The following is a 15,983-nucleotide window of genomic DNA, read 5'->3' as shown; positions in this document are numbered from 1 at the left end:
ACACCAGTGAGTTGCAGTAGGTCACAAGACACAGCAAGTGAATGAATGAGGGCCATGCCACCATTACCCCTCCTCGGGAAGACACTCCCACCTGTCCTCTAGGATACTGCACCTCTTACGAGATATAATAACTATCTGACTGACTCTGGGGTCTAGTGTCAGAGTAAAGCTAAATTCTTTATTAGGATATAAGCGTATATACTACATATAGTAAAATACAGTAAATCGAAATTATACTATTTTAGCTCACAAAATAGAATTTTGTTTTCACACCCAGTAGATCAACTTGCTCACCCACTTTGAATAATTGTTATCTTATTTTTTTATTTTTGAGACAGAAAATGTGAGTGTGAGCAGGGGAGGGGCAGAGAGAGAGAGAGAGAGAGAGAGAATCTCAAACAGGCACCACAAGATGCGGGGCTCGATCTCATGACCCAAGCCAAAATTAAGAGTTGGACGCTCAACTGGCTGAGCCACCCAGGTGTCCCTAACATTTTATATATTTATTTACTTACTTATTTATTTTAGAGAGAGAGCATGAGCAGGGGAGAGGGGCAGAGGGAGAAAGAAAGAATCTTAAAGCAGGCTCCACTCTCTGTGTGGAGTCTGACCCAGAGCTAATCCCTCGATCCTGGGATCATGACAGACACTCAACCGACTGAGCCACCCGGGCGCCCTTAGCATTATCATTTTAAAAAGAACACTTCAGGGGCGCCTGGGTGGCTCAGTCGGTTAAGCGGCCGACTTCGGCTCAGGTCATGATCTCGGGGTCCGTGGGTTCGAGCCCTGCGTCGGGCTCTGTGCTGACAGCTCAGAGCCTGGAGCCTGTTTCGGATTCTGTGTCTCCCTCTCTCTGACCCTCCCCCGTTCATGCTCTGTCTCTCTCTGTCTCAAAAATAAATAAACATTAAAAACAAAAAATTTAATTAAAAAAAAAAGGACACTTCAATGTCAAATATTTGCACATTATGGCAAGTTTGAAGAGTTGTATAGTAAGAAGACTATGTGTCTCCTGAGTAAGGCCAAGCTGGCTGCTTAGGCAAGGTCATTCAGGGCAGTAGTAATATAGTGGGACAGATAGGACTGGTTCTCATGAATCTGTTTCTTAGCTCTGTGGATTGGAAAATTCAGTCTTGGCTCTGGGAGCAGATGCACACTAACGAGACTTATAAGAGATAGATGTACACATCAGAATGCCAATTAGTTGATATGTGATGAGAGCTGTAACAAATAAACCAGATTCGTGTGTTCACTGATCAATGCATTTTCTTCCATTAGGAAAATAAATAACACGAGAAGTCTCCAGACATGAGTTTAGCATGTTTTAGGAACTACAGGTCAGGTGGTTAAAGAGGAAGGAATAAGAGGAGTGACAGGAGATGAGGCTGAGAGACAGGCAAGGGCAAGCTCACGTAACGCCTCGAAGGCCATGTTAAGGAATCGGGATTTTATTCTAAGAAATGAAAAGCTGTTTGGGCAGAGATACGATCTGACTTACTTTCCAATAGGATAATTCTAGATGCTGAGTGGAGAATCAATTCCAAGGGGATAAAGAGGATATTTAAGAGACACATAAAGAAACTGTTGCAGAAGTTTTGACAAGAGTGGATGGTGGCCTTGGACTCCCTAGGGTAGTGGGAGTGAAGCGAGAGAGAAGAGGACTGATCTGGGGTGCCATTTATGGTAGAGAAGATTGGACTTGCTGAAGATTGGAGGGGTGATTCCATGCCTACCAAACAACTTTCCAATTCTAGTCTGTGTCCTTAGCAGATTCTCCTTCTAGAAGGAAGCCTTGATCAGAGATCACGGGGACGTGATTTTCCTGCTAATTCCAATTTTCTTTCCTGAGAATTTGAACTTGAGTCTGGGAAGGGTTAGGTTACTTTCTGGGTGCTGAGACTATAGCTTGTGATGCTCTGAGCTGGTGTCAGCCACGTTTGCACAGATGCAATGGGAAGAGGAAGAAGGTGACCTGAGTGACAGAAAAGAAAGCAGACCGCACCTAAGGAGAGAATGGTGCTAGAGAAATCCAAGTCCTGAGCTCACTGAAGTGTCTGGCTCCGGCTGTTACCAGACCCAGCTGAGTTTCTCACGTTGTTTTTCCCAAGATAGTCTCATAAGCCTTATTCTCCACACTGGTAATTAAATGATTCTATTAAATGCACATAGGTTATGAGGAATACAGCATATTTAATCCTGCCACAATTTTATTTTATTCTATTCTATTTTATTTTGAGAGAGAGAGAGAGAGAGTGAGAGCAGGAGAGAGGGGCAGAGGGAAAGACAGAATCCCAAGCAGGCTCCATGCTTAGCATAGAGCCTGACATGGGGCTCGATCCCATGACTCCAGAATCATGACCTGAGCTGAAATCAAGAGTGGGATGCTTAATCAACTGAGCCACCCAGGCGCGCCCCCCACAATTTTTTTAGAGTACGTTTTGACGATTTCTAGCTCCCAAAGTATTTTGCTATGCCTGTATTATTTTAAATATATATTAGTGATCTAAAGTATAGAGAAATCATTAATCATACGTGGTCCCAGGCTACACAGGCAGTATGAAATAAACATGAACCTCCCAAACTGCAAGGATGTGGAATAAGCAGGTATGGAGAGAGAATTGCATTTGCTGCCTAAAACCTAAAACGAGTTACCTTTGACTCATCTCTTCCTTTCAAACCCTATATCCTATCAGTCAGTAAGATCTGCTGCCATCAGCTGTCCTCTGCATTCTCATACTTTCCACCCTCTCCCTGGTGGCATCATCTCACACCTGGATTATGGCAACAGCTGCCTAGCTGTTCCTCCCGACTCTGCTTTTCTCTGGAGATGGGGTAAGGTTGGGGATCACATGAGGGCAGCCCGGAAGGGGTTTGGAGAATGGTAAGTTGTTCAATTTCAGTAGAGCAAATAGGCTCATATTAGGGAGTGGGAGACAAGTCTGGAAGGAGACTAGCATAATTTATGGGAGGGTCCTGAATTTTGAACTAAAAAGCTCAGACTATTTGGTGGTCAAAGGGGAGATATTTTTGACTTCTGAGCAGACAGTAACCCTCCTGCACCTTTGGAAACTCATTTTTGTGGCTGTGTGTAGGATGGCCTGGGAGGGAGTAGGATGGGGAGATGGTTGAGTACTGGACACAAGTTCATTGCAATAGGCCAGGTCATAAAAGTCAGAGCTAGGGCAGTGATTACAGAATGTAAATGAAGGGATGGGAAGGAGTGAAGACCTATTCTTTTAATTTGCTTTTATGATATCACTCCTTTGTGCAGAAACCTTGTGAGGCTGTCTGTTGTCTATTACTTTATCAAGTTCAAGCTCTTGTGCAAGCTTTTTGTTATCTGATTCCATTCTGCCTGGCCGGTCTGATTTCTCAGCTGATGGTAAAACCCTTTGGAGGCAGAGACCACACCTTATATTTCTGTACACCTACAGCGCTTATTACCACAGCATAGATGAATAATAAATATGTGCTGATTAATCAAGCCAGGCTCAAAATCTCCCCTAGCCTTTACACAGGCTCCCAAAGCCTTTTTTCCTCTATGATTTTTTTCCCAGCTTTCCTTGACTTACTGGGAGGCATTTGTCCTTTACCTCTGATTTAAGATTTAAAAATTTATACTGAGGCTTTAGCATCCAGGACTCTGCATACATTTTATTAGCCATAGTGGTATTTATATCTCCTCCCAGCTTATGGCCACCTGACTGGGAAGCATGCCAGAATAGATGAAACCAGAAATGTTCTGGAGGATAAAAAGAGTAAAATTCGGGTAGGCAGTAATTTATCAGGATGTTTGACAGATAATCTGTATTCTTGTTTCGAGATTAGCCCTGGAAAGTAGTTCCAATACAGTTTTTTAGTGCTCAGTAAATGGTCTCCTTTGTTATCTCTCTATTTATATGTATTTATATCTATAACCATACACTGTGGAAAGGCACACACCAAACTGCTGACAATGTTTACCCATGGGAAGGGAAATGGAGTTGGAAGGGTGGGGAGTAGGGGAGAGGGTTGGACAAAAAGCTTTCATTGTTTCCATTCTGTATTTTTTGGTATTTTTTGCATCTTTGAGCATGTATTCTTGTATTACTTTTATTATTTAAAAATACCTTATTAAGTTCACATCCTATGGAATTTTAAGTCCGTATCTAGAGATCTAGTGTCGGGAGGGTAGAAAGAGGGTGATGACTAAATTAATCGTTCAAAATAAAAACAGATGCAGCAAACACATTTCCAGGTAGGTCTGCCTTTCGACACATCAGTTAATTGGGCCAGAGTAGGTCAGTCTTGCTCTGTGGAAGGAGGCCTCTGGGAGGCCCGCAGCTGCAGGATCTCAGTGCGTCTACCGGGACGAGCGCTCTTGGCCTTGTGAGGTGCCAGTGGACACAAGACCCTGTATATTTCCCCAGTCGGGTTTAGGAGAAGGCCACACATATAGTCTAGGACAATGGCCTGCTATATCCTACTGCCAACCTTAAGTCACTTCCAGAAGGTTCTGGAAATATAGCAATTCAGCTATCTCCGTGTCATTTACCACAGCTACATTAGATCGAGACATACCAATTCCAAGATTGACTACCATTAATGTTAAAGTCTGACAAACTGCTTCATAATTAATATGTCCACCTCCTCATTGTATATGTCCACGTTATTTGTAACATCTTAAGTTCAACTGAAATTAAAATGTAAAGCAAGAATATTGCTGCTGCATGTTTCTACTGCCAAGAATAGAGGGAATATAAGCAATAACACTTTAGAATGTAGATTTACTTAAGTGAGAATCCCAATGTTTCCCTTGGCGATAGACCTCATTCTTTTCTCCTAGAAGTTTATACTCAGTAAATTCTAACTATCGTGTATAATAATTAGATGAGAGCCGAGGTTTTCTCAATGTCCCCATAGGAAGCATGGCTTTGGAATGAGGCCTAGTTTAAGCATTTGGAAGCATTTATGGAAAGCGAGAACTGTGCTTGAATTCTCTGCTTAATTAATGTGCTTGGATTTCATGTTTTCAGTCTACTCAACAATATTTAATCAACAATTAACACTTCTCAGACACATACACTCAAATGAAGCATTTTACTTGACTATAAAACAACTCTGGATGTTTGGAAATCTTTCCAGAATAGCTGATCTAGTGCTGGTGTCAACCTTTTTTCTTCTGCATTATTTTCTGCTTTCACACGAATACAACACATCCCAATAATAGAGCTCCCAAAAGGCATCTCTACTTATTGTCTTTGTTAAATGCTTATTGGCTGAGAAGACAACAGAAACTCTAGATAGCTGAGTAACAGAAACTCAGATAGCTCGCTGAAAATGACAGTCATTCATGGGAGAAATAGGTATGTTCTGTGTGTGGAGAAGAAACTTCCTTCCGTAAGTCATTCTCTAAGATTCCCGAGGGTAGTGCATTTTTTTAGGTGCCTTAAAAACTATGTCTCAAGCTAGCCAAATCATCTGAATTTTATTAGCATTCATATATTTTAGAATTTTATTTCCATGATCCAACAATTCCACTCTTAGCTACATACCCAAACAAACTGAAAACAGGTACTCAAACAAATACTTGTGCATGAATATTCACAGCAGCACTATTCACAACAGCTAAGAGGTGGAAATAGCCCAAAGTTCATCAGCTGATGAATGGATAAATAGAAGGTAGGATAACCATACAATGGAATATTATTCAGCCATAAAAAAGAATGAAGGACTGATACTTGCTACAACATGGATAAGCCTAAAAAAAAGCCACACACACTATGGAAACTGAAAAAAGCCAGACATAAAAGGTCACAGATAGTATGACTCCATCTATATGAAATATCCAGAACCGATAAACCTATAGAAACAGAAAACTGACAGGTGGTTACCAGGGGCTGGGGGAGGAGGAGTAAGTACTTCAAGGGTACAGAGTTTTATTTTGGGGTGATGAAAAGATCTTGGAACTAGAAAAAGGTGGTGATTGCACAACATTGTGAATGTACTACACGACGCTTGGTTGTTCACTTTGACGTGCGAATTTCACCTTAATAATTAAAAAAAAAAAAAAAAAAGCCAAAAAGCCCTTGTTTCCCAGGGATATCAAGTTCCTCTGATTTGAATTGAGGGTGAGGAGTTTTACTGATTGGACATGTCTCCCTGAAGGTCACTCCCGTTCCCTTATATACTACATTGGAGGAATATGATGCCCTTACTATTCTTCAAGGAATGATGGCAGAACCTTTGCCTCCGGCAGGTGTTTGGTAGATGCTGTGGGAAGGGAAAATCAATCGTTACTAATATGCTGCTCCTTCTCTGGTGTGTCCCTATAGTGTTCGGTGCTCCATTAACAGGAGGGGGATGTTCAAGAATAGCAATTCTACTTAAACAGCAATATTTCTCAAGGTATGATTCTTGGGAGACATTGGCCCCACTAGATGGTCCTCCATCCAAAAACAGCTCTGTGGTCAAATGAACTGGAAAACAGTATATTCTATATTTCCTCTTAGAGATTCACCATATCTATTACCACTGGAAGGAATTGAAGAATGCCTGTAGTGAAGAAAACTGGTGAGCTGTTTGTCCTGACTCTCCCAAACCTTTTTGGTTGTAGTACCCCTTTGATGTGGAAAGCATATTACTCAGAGTGTGGAAAATGCTTCTCTGTATTGATAGGCTAACCTTGATTTGTTTAGAATGACTGTTTAGTTCTTGAAGAATCATATTAAATAAAACCCTAAATTATGTAGAAAATGGCAGAGAAGCAATGGTGTGTTAGCTAGAAAGGGAGGATTCTAAATCTTTGTACTGTTCTGGTTTCCCACTGCTTGACTTGGTGGGTGATAACCTTTTATCATGGATTGACCCATTGAAATGTTCCATGGCTTTGTTGGCTAAATACCTGATAACCAGAAACTGCAGAGTTATGTGTAAAAATAGCCATCAGCCATCAACTTCTATTAAATTCAATAGTGGATGCTGGGGCGCCTGGGGGGCTCAGCCGGTTAAGTGGCCGACTTCAGCTCAGGTCATAATGTCACAGTCCGTGGGTTCGAGCCCCACAATGGGCTCTGTGCTGACAGCTCAGAGCCTGGAGCCTGCTTCGAATTCTGTGTCTCCCTCTCTCTCTCTGCCCCTCTCCTTCTCGTGCTCTGTCTCTCTGTGTCTCAAAAATAAATAAAAACATTAAAAAGATTTAAAAAATAAATTCAATAATGGATGCAAGCTGGTGAAAATAAGAATGTGATTGCAAGGCTGCAAGTCAAAGTGATAGAGTCCAAAATTATCAAACTGGGAAAGGATTTGGTTCCTTGGCTCTATTTCCTACCCTTCTTATTTTGCTCTTTCTCAGTTCCTTTAAGATTGTCAAAGAAGTTTACAGGCTTAATAAAACAGGTTAGACAACTTCATGGAAATGTACCTAATTACTATTGGTAACAGTGGCAGATCTTGTTAGGCCAGTAGCTTCTTGAAACAAAATGCTTGAGCTTACTCATTAAAACATTTTAGTAAGTGTCAGTATTGATTCATGTTTCCTGCTGCAAATTAGAGTTCTTTCTAAATTCCCATTTGGAGGAATCTGTGGGCTTAGCAAGTTCTACTCCCTAGTGTAATACGATTTTCCAAGCTGTCACGCAATTAAGAATTTTCTCAATATGTATAATCACTAATGAATTGATAATGACAAATTAGATTAACTGCATTTGGCTGTTGCAAGTCCTGCCAATCTGGTTTAGTGTGTTCAATATCTGATGTTCTTCAAAGTGAGCAAATAACAGTAAACAGGGGTGTGGCATGGAACAGGGGTGTTCCGTGGGTTCTCAGCCAGGTGTCAGGAAGGTTTGGAAGCAACAGGGAGACCATTTTAAAGAAGAATATCTTCCCTCTGGCTTAGAAATGAAGATATTTCTCAGGAAGAAACTTAGAATACATCCTTTTTTTCCTTGAATTAATTTCATCCACTCTGTCAAAATTAATCTCTTTTGTAGAACTGTTTTGAATCTTACTTTGCCAAGCTATCCTGCCTAGGGAACAAAAGCAAAAATAAACTGGAATGACTGAAACCCAGCAAAATATTGGTTAATATTTACATTAGCAAAGTAGGACTGGACTGGAGTGAAAGAATCCTGCTAAAAATAGGCCCTGCGGCACTTGGGTGGCTCATTGGCTTAAGCATCCAACTCTTGACTTCAGTTGAGGTCACGATCTCACGGTTCGTGGGTTTGAGGCCTGCATCAGGCTCTGTGCTGACAGTGCACATTCTCTCTCTCTCTCTCTCTCTCTCTCTCTGCCTTTCCCCAAATCTTGCTTCCTCTCTCTCTCTCTCTCTCAAAATAAATAAACTTAAAAAAAAAAAATCTGTGCACATAATTTCATCCTGCTTGCAAAGACTTGTCCTACTTTCCTGGAAAACTCTTATTTGTTCTTCAAGATCAAACTAATGTTGCCTCCTGTATCACACCATCCCTAACTTCTAGCTAGATACAGTCTTCAATATTTATAACACTTGATTGATTCCTTTACTCTTGCATTAAAACCATTTAAATTATTTGTTGACATGCTTCCTTCCCCTTCTAGACTAGATGCCCACAGAGGGCAAGAATCATTACTCATTCAGCACACATTTATAGAGTGCTTAGTATGGGCCAGCAGGCCATTTTGCTCTTCTTTAAAACCACAACAGTCTTCTTTATTCCCAACACTTAATACATGCCTGTCTCATTATTGAGTAGGCACTCAGCAATGAGTTGCTAAATAATTAAATAACTGAGTGAGTGAAAGGATGAATGAATGAATGAATGAATGGACTCAATTATATAAGGTAGAAAAGGCACAATTTTTGCCAGGAAGTTTTAGTTTCCCAATTTGCAAACAGAATCAGTGCAGAGAGAAGTTAAGCTTCCAAGAAGAGCAGGACCTATCGTTCTACAAGGAGACCAGGGACTCAATGCCTAGTGGACCTCAGAGGTTTAAAGACACCAGGGATATCAAGAGGTATGACTTTAGGAGGAAGCAGTCCTAGCCAGGTGTCTTCTACGTGCTATATCATTTCTGAGATAAGATGGAAGGCTGGCTAAATCAGCAGAATTCCTAGGGCTCCCCTGCAAATAGCCAGAATTGAGAGAAAGAGAAAGGCAGGGGCACTGGACTAAGGAGGAAAGAATAAGCACACACGACACTTAAAAGACTGTTTCTCCCCTTACTGCAACATGCTTGCTGCAGAATATGTAACGCTTGTTGATTTTTCTCTTACGATACTTCCTCTGATATTCTCTCTCTCTTCATAAATAATGTGCTTGGCCCTATATAGCTGCTGCAAATCATTTTTGACAGCAGGGAGTACTTTTCCAAGACGAGCCTGAGCGATTCTGAGCCTTGAACTTGCTCATCAGCAGCTTGCCCACATGGCAGTCTCTGGGGCTGGCCCAGACAGGCTACAATGCCTCTGAATTTCACACTTGAGATGAAAGGCCATTACGTGGAGTCTGACCTAGTTGCAGTAGCCAGTGTGATTTCTGTGGCTGGGTCTGGCATAAAGGAAGACAAGCACAAAAGAAAACCGTCAATCTTACGTGTGTTCCTAGTTAATTTCCTTTCTGGTTTTCTGCGTGGCTTTCAGCCTCCTGCCAGTCTTGTCAAGCCACTGTATGCTCAGGAAGTAGCACCCCTCATATTTTAATTTACAGAGAAAAAATAGACCATCAGCCATCTAGTTTCTTTCCTTTTCTGTGTCAGGCATGTCTTCACCTGTCATTCTCCAATTTCCTTCAGACTCAAAAAAAGAGGTGATAACAAACTTCTGTGTAACAATGACTGTGTAGAGCTTAAAAGAACAAAAATTATCTCATAGTTTCCACGAGTCAGGAATTTAGAAGCAGCTTAGTGGGGAGGCTCTGGCTTAGGTCTTTCACGAGGTTGCAGTCGCAATATCAGCTGTGGCTGCATTCATCTGAAAGCTTGACTGGGGCCGGAGGACCCACTTCCCAGATGAATCATTCACATGGCTGTTAGCAGGAGACCTCAGTCCCTGGCCACATGGGCCACATGCTTGCTTGCATGTTTTCATAAAATTTCAGCTGGATTCCCCCAGACTGAATGACCCAAGATAATGAGCATGGAAAATGCAGCAATGCTTTTTAAAACTTCTCAAAAGTTGCACATTACCACTTCTACCTCATTTTATTAAGGTCATTAAGTACCACCTACATTCAAGAGGAGGAGGAATTAGCCTCCATCTTTTGAAGGAAGGGGTATCAAAGAATTTGTGGCCATCTTTTAGAAGCACCTCTTGTCGAAGAGTGATCCCTATTCCTTTTCAGGGCTAATTCATCCACCTGTGAGCTTGATTCTATCATTTCCCATCTGGACTTGGCTAATCAGTTATGCTCTCTCTCAATTTCTTAATAGTAGATCCCATTTATGGAGCATGTGATATGTCCTGGCTACTGTGCCAACCACTTTATGTGGATAATCTCAATACATACAACCACATGAGGTTGGGAACTGATTACCCCTCTTTATATGTATAAAAAAAAAAAGATTCATTTAATTATTTATTTATATATAGAGAAAAAGCATGCACAAGTGGGGGATGCACCAAGAGAGAGGGAGAGAGAAACAATCCCAAGCAGACTCCACACTGTCACTACGGAGCCAGATATGGGGCGCGAACTCACCAACCATGAGATCATGACCTGAGCTGTAGTTGGACACTTAACCGACTGAGCTACCCAGGTGCCCCTGATTACCCCACTTTTTACATATGAGGAGATCCAAGCTCAGAAGGATTCAGTGAGATGTCCAATGTCAAATGGCTAGTAAGTAGAAAAGTTACCATTTAAACCCAGTCTGGACTGTCTCCATAGCTGTGCTTCCCTCCACTAATCTATTCTACACTGTCTTACATGGACTTCATTTTTATTATTATTTATTTGTTTGCTTGTTTGTTTGTTTGTTCTTAGAGAGAGAGAGAATGAGCAGGAGAGGGACAGAGAGAGAGACAGAATCGTAAGCAGGCCTATGCTCAGCACAGAACCTGACACAATGTTCAATCCCATGGCTCTGGGATCATGACCTGAGCCAAAATCAAGAGTTGGACACTCAACTAACTGAACCACCCAGGTGCCCTTGCATGGACCTTTATTCTCTACCTCTCTGTCAGCTTCTCCTTAGTTTTGTTTTTTTTTTTAATTTTTACACAAATATTTTACTTATTTTTGAGAGAGAGAAAGATAGGAAGGGGCACAGAGAGAGGGAATCACAGAATCTGAAGCAGGCTCCAGGCTCTGAACTGTCAGCACAGAGCCTGATGTGGGGCTCGAACTCACAAACCATGAGATCATGACTGAGCAGAAGTCAGACGCTTAACTGACTGAGCCACCCAGGCGCCCCTTCTCCTTAGTTTTCCAATAGGCTCCATTCTTCTTCATACAAACATTACCTTCCTTTAAACCCTGCCACATCTCCAGCCTCATCACATCTTCCCATCACCACAAATTTCTCAAAATAGTGGTCAGCATCCTGTCCCTACTTCCACAGCTCCCATTTGCCCCAGCTCATGGCCATCAGTTCTGCACTTACCAATTTCATGAAAGGGGTTTCTCTAAGTAAGGCCAATGCCTTCCTAATTTCCAAACCCAGTGCGCTCCTCTCAGCTCACATTCTGCTGTATTTCATCAATTCTACCCCACACAATTTTCCTATTTCTGAAATCAGGATGTCTTAAAATCAATGGTAATTTGTATTTGGTAAATTCAATTTCTTTATGCTTCTATACATTTTATAGCATGCCTGTTCCCTTCTCCTGGAACTCTCTGCTCCTGTGCCATAGACATCCCTGTGAACAGGCTTCCCTCCTTCCCCTCTGATAGCTCTATGCAGTTTTCCTCATTGATTCCTCTTCCTCGGACAAACCCTTAGATGATGGTATAGATAATTTGGTGGTGATCCACTCTTTTTCCTTCTGCATTGTAGGTAACCTACTTTAAAATATCTTCCATACCACTTTTGTGTTACTAACTCCTAATTTCTGCTCCAACCTCCATCTTTCTCTTTAATTAATTACTTATTTCCTGTAGGTCTTACAAGTACTACAAACTCTGCATGTGCTAATCCTTAACCCCTTTCCAGACTATCTGCCCTGCTCTTTTTTTTTTTTTTTAATTTTTCAATTTGCATCCAAGTTAGTTAGCATATAGTGCAACAATGATTTCAGGAGTAGATTCCTTAGTGTCCCTTACCCATTTAGCCCATCCCCCCTCCAACAACCCCTCCAGCAACCCTGTTTGTTCTCCATATTTAAGAGTCTTTTCTGTTTTGTCCCCCTCCCTGTTTTTATATTATTTTTGCTTCCCTTACCTTCCCTTATGTTCATCTGTTTTGTCTCTTAAAGTCCTCATATGAGTCAAGTCATATGATATTTGTCTTTCTCCAAATGGCTAATTTCGCTTAGCATAATACCCTCTAGTTCTATCCACGTAGTTGCAAATGGCAAGATTTCATTCTTTTTGATTGCTGAGTAATACTCCATTGTATATATATATATATATACACCACATCTTTATCCATTCATCCATCGATGGACATTTAGTATCTGCCCTGCTCTCATTGCCTATCTTGGATGTTGACATCACCACTGTCAAAGCATATCTCACAGACATTTAGTTTGAAGCACAGCTGATGTTTACTCATATACAGGGGAGATATAGTCATATATAGATTGTCACCAAAGAGGCAAAACAGGAACCCTTAGTTGGTGGGACAAGGACAAATCTTTTTATTTTGTTTTGAACTTCAGCACGCTAATCGGCTGAAAACTATCAAGGGAGCAGTTTGTACCCAAGCAGACTGCATTATTGCCAAGATAGACAATTTCAGTTATTTGTGAATTTTTCCCCCCAAATCCTATGATTTCAGCTGTGGAACAGATAGGAAGTATATTTATTTTTGGTATTGGCTGCTGATGTCCTGCCTTTGGTATCTATGTCATAGTTAATCTAGGACTGCCCCATTTCTCTCATTATAATTACTCACTCCCTTTTTGGGGTCAAACTCAGACCTAGGACTGTGGTTGACCATGAAGACTTTAGTATCTTCATGATGCAGTATCATCCACTAGATGTTGCCTTGAGATAATAGGTCATAGTAATATTTAAGTAGCTGGATAATCAGACAGTGCAAGAACTCACAAAGTATGAGAACAATCATAAATATAATTTAAAAAAAACATTTGGAACCCCATTTGTAACCAAGTTTCCTAGTTGGCCTAGACCAAACCAGAAGAATAAGTCTCATATCTTTTTTTTTTTTCTATCCCTCATATTCCTTGAATTCCTTTGAAGCTTAGGTAGGTTTCAGTAAGAGCAGCTAGTGATTAAGAGGCCAAGGGTACAGCTAAGACATATAGATATATTAGGGAGTCTTATTAAAGGGGTCGAAAGCCATTGGCAAATCCATCCATTGGAAAAATTGGCAGCCATTGCAATTGTCTGAGATCGGTGATTTAGGAAGTTCAAACAGTTTTATGGGAAAGAAGGCAGCTGAGAGAAAGGCAAACAGGACTATGGCAGTCATTTTACAATCTCATCCTTTGACTCACACAAAGAAAAGTATATAAGTAATAAAAGGAAGAGACAAATAACAAAATATAAATCCTAACCACAGATCTTAATCTGAAAGTCTCAGGTAGAAATTGTTTACACCTGATATCATCATTTTGATTCGTACATCTTGGAGTAGCTCTCAGTTTCCAGAGCTGTGTGCTTCTAAAAGCTTTTTACTAAGCCTCAAGGTTGTATCTCTGGTGGAACTGGATGTTCAGGTTGTACAGCCCTTAGCACGCTTGCACTGGGAATCATGAATCCATGAGTACATCCCTAGAGTTTAACAGCAATATTGGCAGTTCAAAGTCTGTGATGTGACCTTTCCAAAGCTGATGTCTTCGTGTCCTTCTTGGTATACCCAGTTTCCTGGTTTTATATCATGTAGGAATGTGTTTGATGTCACTTTCAAAATGCAGCTTGCACCTGTTGGGCTTGTGACTGAGTACATGATATTAGTTTTGACAATACTTGACAAGATTGGAACGTAATAAGGTAAGGTCTGTTGGAGAAGGAGTTAATCTGAGCCTCATCAGTCTTCTCCTTTGTAGTCCTTTTTTTTTTTTTTTTTAGGTGAACTGTGCCCAACATAGGGCTCAAACTCACAACCAATCAAGAGTCACATGCTCTACTGAGCCATCCAGGTGCCCCTCATTGGTTTTCTTATATGGATTTTCTGTGGTTAGAGTTTCAGATTTTGCAGTGTAAATCACATTATAATTGGGGCAAAGGTTAGACCTTTAGGCCAAGAAAGGTTAGGCTCTTCTAGAAATTTGGACAGTTTCGATTTAAAACAATCATTAGTTAGTTTTACCCTTCTAGAACTTTAGGGGAAAAATGGACCATAAAGTTTCTATTTTATGTGAAGATTCTACATAATTCCTTAAGAATAGAAACTGAACTCCTCCTTCCAGGTAGAGAAAACAAAACCCCAAGTTTGTTTTCTTAAGTCACGTAAAGCATTATCCTTTTAGCAGAAGAAAGCTTTTGTTCCAATAAGAAAAACTGCAAAAAAAAAAAAAAAAGTCCATTACTGAAACGCCTTTACAATTTTATCATTTAGGGGTGCCTGGGTGGCTCAGTCAGTTAAGTGACTGACTTTGGCTCAGGTCATGATCTCACAGTTCGTGGGTTCAAGCCCCTCACTGGGCTCTGTCAGAGCCTGAAGCCTGTTTCAGATTCTGTGTCTCCCTCTCCCTCTGTCCCTCCCCAACTTGCAGTCTGCCTCTCTCTCTCTCTCTCTCCCTCTCTCAAAAATAAACATTAAAAAAAATTAAAATTTTATCATTTGGGCAATAGAATGAATCCACTTGTAAATGTTTAAATGAATCTTGAGGTGGGATTCTGAGCTTTGCCCTTTATAGTTTTTCCTGGATTTTGATACTTATACGTAAAGGAAGTTTTAGTCACCTATTGGGCCTCAGGTAAAACTTCCCAACCATATTTTTGTATTTTGGATCTTTTCATCCTGGGCATCGCAGATGCTGCCCAGTAGCTAATGTAATAGAGGTTTGTAGGTGTGCTTGGGAGCCGCCAGGTGGCCATCACGGGAAGTCCGAAACCCAATGCTCTGCATGAGAGTTTAGATACATGTATTTACTATCTTTTTCCCTCCTGTAGCGACAGATCATTATATTCAAATAAATCCTTCTGGATTGATGAAATCCTACTAAGTAACTGTCCTTATAATAACAGTTGTGGGAAGATCAGTAAGGACTGTGTGTTTTACACAGTAGATGTCTATAGCACTTCCTTTAGCTTCAAAAGTATTATTAGTATGCATTTATAGTAGTATTTAAGTAGTATTTTTGATAGCATTTAAAAAATAATTATTTCTTTCAGGTGTTGTCTTGGCTCTAGTTAGTTTACTTTTTTGATTTCGTTTTTAGAGAGAGGGTGTGTGGGTGGGAAGGGCACAGAGAGAGAGAGAAAGAGAGAGAGAGAGAAAGAAAGAGAGAGAGGGAGAGAGAGAGAGAGAGAGAGAGAGAGAGAGAGAGAGAGAGAGAGAGAATCTTAATCAGGCTCCATGTTTAGTGCAGACTCCAATGCAGGGCTTGATCCCATGACCCTGGGATCATGACCTGAACTGAAAGGAAGAGTTGGATGCTTACCTGACTGAACCACCCAGGCACCCTTCTAGTTAGTTATTAATTCATTTTCCATTTTTGATTCAGGTACCCAAGGAATTTAGAAAACCCATTTGCTTTCAAAACATGCCAACAACTTGAATGATCCAAAAAGGCAGATCTACTATCAGGGTGGGGATTTGAATTCTTACATCTTTAAAAAGACGGCATGTTCTTGTTAAGAGTCAGAGAGTTCTGAAGTTACAGTTTATGCAGCACAGAATGTACACTGATTATTTTTAAAATAAGAACTGTGAAAAGATAACACACTGGCGTT

The sequence above is a fragment of the Neofelis nebulosa genome, chromosome 4 (genome assembly GCF_028018385.1).
Source record: "Neofelis nebulosa isolate mNeoNeb1 chromosome 4, mNeoNeb1.pri, whole genome shotgun sequence".
Taxonomy (NCBI): Eukaryota; Metazoa; Chordata; class Mammalia; order Carnivora; family Felidae; genus Neofelis; species Neofelis nebulosa.
The sequence above is the reverse complement of the archived record's forward strand: the minus strand, read 5'-3'. Positions refer to the sequence as shown.